The 6,000-nt window shown below is 45.9% G+C and overlaps 1 protein-coding gene across 4 annotated transcripts in view; it reads right to left on the minus strand.

Annotated features, from left to right (window-relative positions):
* The window catches only part of SLC24A2 (solute carrier family 24 member 2), a 287,824-nt gene extending 286,288 nt beyond the window's left edge, over positions 1-1,536 (minus strand). For 3 of the 4 annotated variants that reach the window (XM_042243477.2, XM_015093243.4, XM_042243475.2), the window contains exon 1: positions 1,375-1,536. The gene's annotated coding sequence lies outside the window, so the exon portion shown is untranslated. Of the gene's footprint in view, positions 1-776; positions 909-1,374 lie in introns of those variants that run through there. The other variant, XM_042243476.2, reaches the window with a different exon arrangement.
* Between the last annotated feature and the right edge of the window lie 4,464 nt (positions 1,537-6,000).

Here is a 6,000-nt window from a genome sequence, read left to right on the forward strand (position 1 = left end):
GTTGCAGGCACACTTTTTGGATTTAATCTGTCACTTGGAAAGGGCTGAGTGCTGGAGGGTCAGCACTCTTTTTCTGGACACTTAATACTCTCAGGCTCTTATTTTTCATGAAAACCCTCTCCTGTATATCAAATACAGACAAGAAGCCTTTCAAAATTTTAAGTTTAAAAGAATGTTCTGATGACGTGAACAAACTGTCTTCCCTAAATATCTAGATATTATTTTCAGCTAGAGCTTTAAAAAAAAAAAACCAACCTTTAGTCATATTTAAAATACACAGCTTGGTAAATCAAACAACTCCTAACAAGTAGGCTATTTCAAGAGATCAAATATGTATTTCATAAATAATATGCACATTGCATTAATACCTTTGTCCACAAAAATCTGCCCAAAATAGCCCCGACACTGACCCTCTAGTAGGTTAGACAGCCAAGTAGTTTTCATTCTCAGCCTCCACAGAGAAAGGTGAAATACCTAGATATGACAGTTGACATTCTGAAGATTCTTCTTTTTAATTTCTTTAAAAAACGGTTTTGATTGGGGGGGGCGGTTCTTGTATCAACGGTTTCATTTTAGAGGCATTCGCTGAGATCATCTCAGGTGTAAAACAAGCTAATTAAACATGCGCCAGTTACACACTGAGATAAAGGTTTGCAGAGGGAACCCAAACCAACCCAGGCTGAGATGCTGTTCCTCCTGAGATAAACCTAACCCCGCACAGATTCCAGGCTGGCTGGCAGATGTCTATGCTTAGCGTGAACGATTAAGGGACTCACTGCGCTCCGAGGATTGTCACAATGCTGGGCCGGGGCAAATAGCACGGACGGACTCAACTCCCAGGGTGCGCTATCGGCTCCAGTCGGAGCCTGACTCGACCTGCAAACCCACCGCTCCGCTCCACGCGAGCTGCCTCCAACCGCCAAGTGCACCCCCAGCCCCGCCCCAACTTTGCCTTGTGTGGTCCCAAACTTTCCCTGGTGGGTTCACAGGAAAATAAAACTAAAGGACAGACGCCTCACTAGAGAGCCGGGAGCTGGGATGCAGCTTGGGGAGGGGCTTGGCCGGCATCTCCCAGAATCGCTGGTGGGTAGCTGGGGAAAGGGAGCACTCCTCTTAGCTCCTCCCGGACAGCAGGCCCCCAACTACCCCGAGCCGGAAGCAGGGCGGTTTGGGTGGGAGAAGCAGGAGGGGCTCAGAAGCCGCACCCGGGAGCGGAGAGAGTTGGCTAACTCCTTTCGGGGCCTGGGGCGCCCAGGTCCACCGCGAAGCCACCTGTGAGTCTGCCGCCGGATGCACGCCATCCGGATCCAGGGACCCCGACCTCTGCGGCCCCCGAGCCCGGCGGCTGGTCTGGGTTCGGCCGCCCGCACTTACCGGGATCCGCCAGGAAGACGCACAAACGGCAGGGGCTCGAGCGCGGCCCGCCGCTCCGGTCCTCCGCCTCCTCCGACCCTCCGCCTCCTCGCTCCGAGGCCCGGGCTGCGGCTCGCACTCGCCTCCGCTCTCGCCGTCCGGGGCTGGGCTCGGGAGGAGACTGAGCCGCCGCGAGCCCCGCGCGCCGCCTCTGGTGCTGCCGGGCCCCCTCCGGCCCCTCCCTCTCGCCTCTGCGCGGGGAGCGTGGCTGCAGCGCGCTCGGCTCCCGCGCCCTCTGTTCCACGCCTCCTGGGCGCAGAGGCGACGCCGGCTGCGGTCTCTTAGGAGATTTCTCCGCAGTGGGGACAGGGGTCAGGATTTGCAGACGGGCAAGGACGAAGAGGAGAAATCATACAGGTCGGTGACGCGCCTGACTCCTTAGACCTGAAAGTATTGCCAACTTTGGGGTCATCTCTGCCAGGCCCCTTCTCTCCAATTATCTGCAGAAAGTGACAGCAGTCACATATTTCTTTAGGAGGCGATGTAATGTGTGATGATGGTAAAGACGATCACTGAAAAGGCAGGGAGGCCTGCAGGGTTGTGTGTCCGTGCCCAGGGTGTGTGAAGTCTCAGCTTTGGCTGGTTGGGACCCTGAAGGATCATTAGTCTTGCAGGCCGACCTTTAATTTTGTGGCTGATGAAGCTGAGACCCAAGACTGTCATTTTGAGTCATAGACAGCGTTCATACGCTGGCCTCGACCTCATGCCCAGTGATTTTCCCTGCTCTGTCAGGAAAACAAGACCCCCTAGACCACAAGAAATTGAGTCAGGCTTGTTGGGGACTGGAGGCAAAATCTGGGCGGAAGAGCGGGCTAAGATGGGACAGACCGGCTATTGGCGGAGGCCCCATTTACCTGACCCTGCGATAACCGCCAGAACTGCCAAGAGATACTCATTAGGAGAAACCTTTCATCAGACGTTTTCCCCTCTCCTTACCCTCCACCCTCTTCCTTAGGGTTTCTTCATGCTTTCCTGGGACTAGGGGAAACGTCGTATCTGGAGAATGCACCATCTTTGACTTTGGGTAAAACTTTATACTCAGACCTCTACATGTCCCTGATAAGTCAAGAGAAGCCTTGAGAAATTTGAAATCTTTCTCTCACCAAAGCCAGGCATTTAAGATTATTATCTTGCTAAGGATTTAAGGTCTTATTCTGGAAGTCATTGTGTGAATTTTTAATATTTGCCTGTTATTTTAGAAGATTCCAGACAGTTACAAATAGAACAGTATAATGAACCTCCAATGGGGCCATCACCCTCCTTGAACAACAATCAACTCACTGTCAATCATATTTCATTTATACCCATTTTCTCCATGCCATCATTTTAAAGCAAATCCCAGATATTGTATCATTTTAATTGTAGATATTTACAGAAATCAAGGAAGCTATCAATCACTTCCAGGTTATGACAGGAAGACTAAGGAATCAATTGAAATAGGCTCCCCCAGACAAGGATGGATCAATCTGAGCACCAAAAATTGATAATAATTGCAATTGTTTCAAATGTATCAAGTATGATTATATCTGTAAGTTCATAATGATTCTGTAGTAACTCGATAGGTCACTGTTGATGGGTAATAAGGAATGAACTCATTATTTTGAAATTGTTTTAGAAAAAAGAAAATATTCATGGATTTAATTTGCCTTTTCTGTACAAATCGGACTTCAGGGTAACCAATTGTGCATGTGTGCTAAGTCCCTTTAGTCTTGTCTGACTCTTTGCAACCCTATGGACTGTAACCCACCAGGCTCCTCTGCCCATGGGATTCTCCAGGCAAGAATACTGGAGTGGGTTGCCATGCCCTCCTCCAGGGGATCCTCCTGACCGGGGATGGAACCCACGCCCCCTGCATTGGGAGCACGCAGTCTTAGCAACCACCATGGAAGTTCCACATCATTGGAATTTTTTACAGGAAGAAATAGGTCTAGAGTTATAGTGATAATAAACAACTTTACACTGTTTTTGACTTGACCTTTAGCCTAAAGGAAAACAAAATTCTACTAAATTTTCTTAAGGGCAAAGTGAAAGAAAGAAAACTGAGTGAGCCAGGGAGTTGTGGGCAACAAAAGTAAAGATGAAGTATTTATATTTTACTTTGTCAGTTTATCCATCTCTTTTTTCCCCTCTTTTCTGACATGATACTGTTTTTCCTACTTTCTATTATAATATCTGGCTTCTCTGTTATCAATATCTATAGACAATAGAACATAAATGAAGGATTCAATGTGCACAAAAACAGAGTTGCCAACCTTGACTGTTGTTAAACCTTAGAATCTATGGGTGATAGTTTTAAAAGACACCCGACAATGACCTCCTTCTTTTCCCATTATTATGAGCTCCTTGAGGGCAAGAATCAGTATCATGTATCTTCCAGCATCAAGCACAGTGCTTAGCATATAGCTGTGAAATGAATTAATGAGTTGCAGCAAATGCAGTTCATTTTAGGAGAGTGGGCCAATCAGAAGGGTGCAGGTTATACGGCAGTGACAGGAGCTCAGAAAATCACAGTGACTTGAAACAAGAAAGGTTTCTGTCTCTCACTCACACTACCTGTGCTCTGAATTTTGCTGTGTCATTCTCATGCCTGTCTCCAAGTTGGTCACTATCTAGATCACTGCCAGTTGCTGTCACAAAGAATAGATACATGGCAAATCTTGTACTTGCTTCAGTTTGGAAGTGATGCATTAAGGCTACTCTCACTTCACTGACTAAGGCGAAAAGCATGGCCGTATCTATCCTCAAGGAAGCAAGAAAGTACAGTTGCACTGTGTGATTGGCAGAAGAATGGTAAGATTTGGTGGCCAGCACTAATGACTGCCATGATGGAGCAAAAAAAAAAAAAAGAACTAACATTTATTATGCACCTTCCATGAACCAGAAGTTTTCACCTATCTCTTCTCAATCTCATGAGTTTTGCCCTATTACTATTCCCATTTTACAGATGAATAAACTGAGGCTCAGTGAGGCTAAGTAGCTTGCCAATATTAAGCAGCTCTCATTTGTACCCAATATTGGCTCCAAAGTCCACATTCTTTCTGCTAATCCTCAGTGTATATGACTGAAGTTTTTGGTCCCTGCCTAAGTAACAGTAAGCTGCCTTTTTCCTGTGGGATTACATGCTTAGGTGATTCCAGTGGGTTTATTTTTTTTCTCTTACCACCGGCTGGTCTACAATCTAGCATAACTATCTATTTTCTAAGAGGATCCATTTTGCATAGTTAAAAGTCAAAATAAATATCAAATTAAAAGCCCAGTGTGCTCTAAAAATGCTCTTCTCAGGTCTCCAATCCTGAGACGACTGTTTTCCTTTGCATTTGGCTCACTTTTTGGCCAGTGGCTCTTCCCTTCCAGTTCAATGAGAACCATAAAAGCAGGGGAAAAAAAACCTGTGGGGTTAAGGGAGGCAGTACAGGCTTCTTTGTTTTTGACAGTGGTTTCTGCAATACCACTTAAAGCAACACACCCAAATCCTTGCTCTTCTTTCTCTTCTTCCTCCTCTTTTTCTTCCATCTATTTAGGAAATGAGAAATGATGAATGCCTGTCATTTTTACATTAGGGACAGAAATATTTTTTTTCTAGGCTTAAATGCTCAGGAAACACAAAAATTGAATTTCTCTTTGCAACACCATCTCAGCTCAGGGCTCCTGGGCACCAAGGTTGGTGTAATGTTGAGGCAGGGCTCAGAGGAGGGTGGGAGCACAGGCCATCCATCAGTTGCATCAAGCAACCTGCAGTCTAAAACTCTGGCTGTCTTCCTGATTCCTGCAGGGACCTTCTGAGTGACCTCCAGGGTGCCCCGCAGCTTCTCAGAGCCACATCAGCAAGGAAATAGGGATAAATAATACTGGTAAAAGAAGACACACCAGGGAAGAGGCCTCGATTCAGGACAGCCCATCCAGAGGGCAAGCAAGGAGCACTTCTTTCTAAAAGTTCAAAAAGTTGTGTTCCTGCTGCTTTCCTCCTTAAAGTTCATTCTCTCTTCACCTATCTCTGGCTCAGAAATCCAATATAAAGTTCAAATATTGGAATAGAAGTGTGCCTTGAGCCAGTAGGAATATGCTACTGTATCCTTGGTTTTGAATACTGAAATAAAATACTTGTTTTAGTCACGTGTAGCAAGTAATATGAATGAGTCACTAGTCTTTTTCCCAGCTCAAGGGTCTCAAACTATTCAGTTCGGCAGCACCCAAACCCTCCATATGATGAATGCACGTGTGTGGCGGGGAGGGGTCCTAAGATCATGGGAGCAGGCCTCCCTGGTCTAGTACGAGGACTCAGTCCATAAATCTACTTGGTACTCATGCTCACCATCTTCCCAAATTAGCCTTTATTGCGAAAAATAGTGATCATTTCTCTATCATTCCACCTGACAATCCTTTTTGCTTATTTCTCAGTTTGTTCAGAATGAAAATGGAAGACAGGTGACATATAATGAGTTCCTTAAATACTCAAAAGATTAGGTTGGCCAAAAAATTCATCTGGGTTTTCCGTAACATCCTATAGAAAAACCTGAATGAACTCTTTGATCAACCCAATATTTCTACATGGCTCATAACTCCTGCTTCCTGGTCCCTAGCGATGAA

This window comes from Ovis aries, chromosome 2, assembly GCF_016772045.2.
Source record: "Ovis aries strain OAR_USU_Benz2616 breed Rambouillet chromosome 2, ARS-UI_Ramb_v3.0, whole genome shotgun sequence".
Taxonomy (NCBI): Eukaryota; Metazoa; Chordata; class Mammalia; order Artiodactyla; family Bovidae; genus Ovis; species Ovis aries.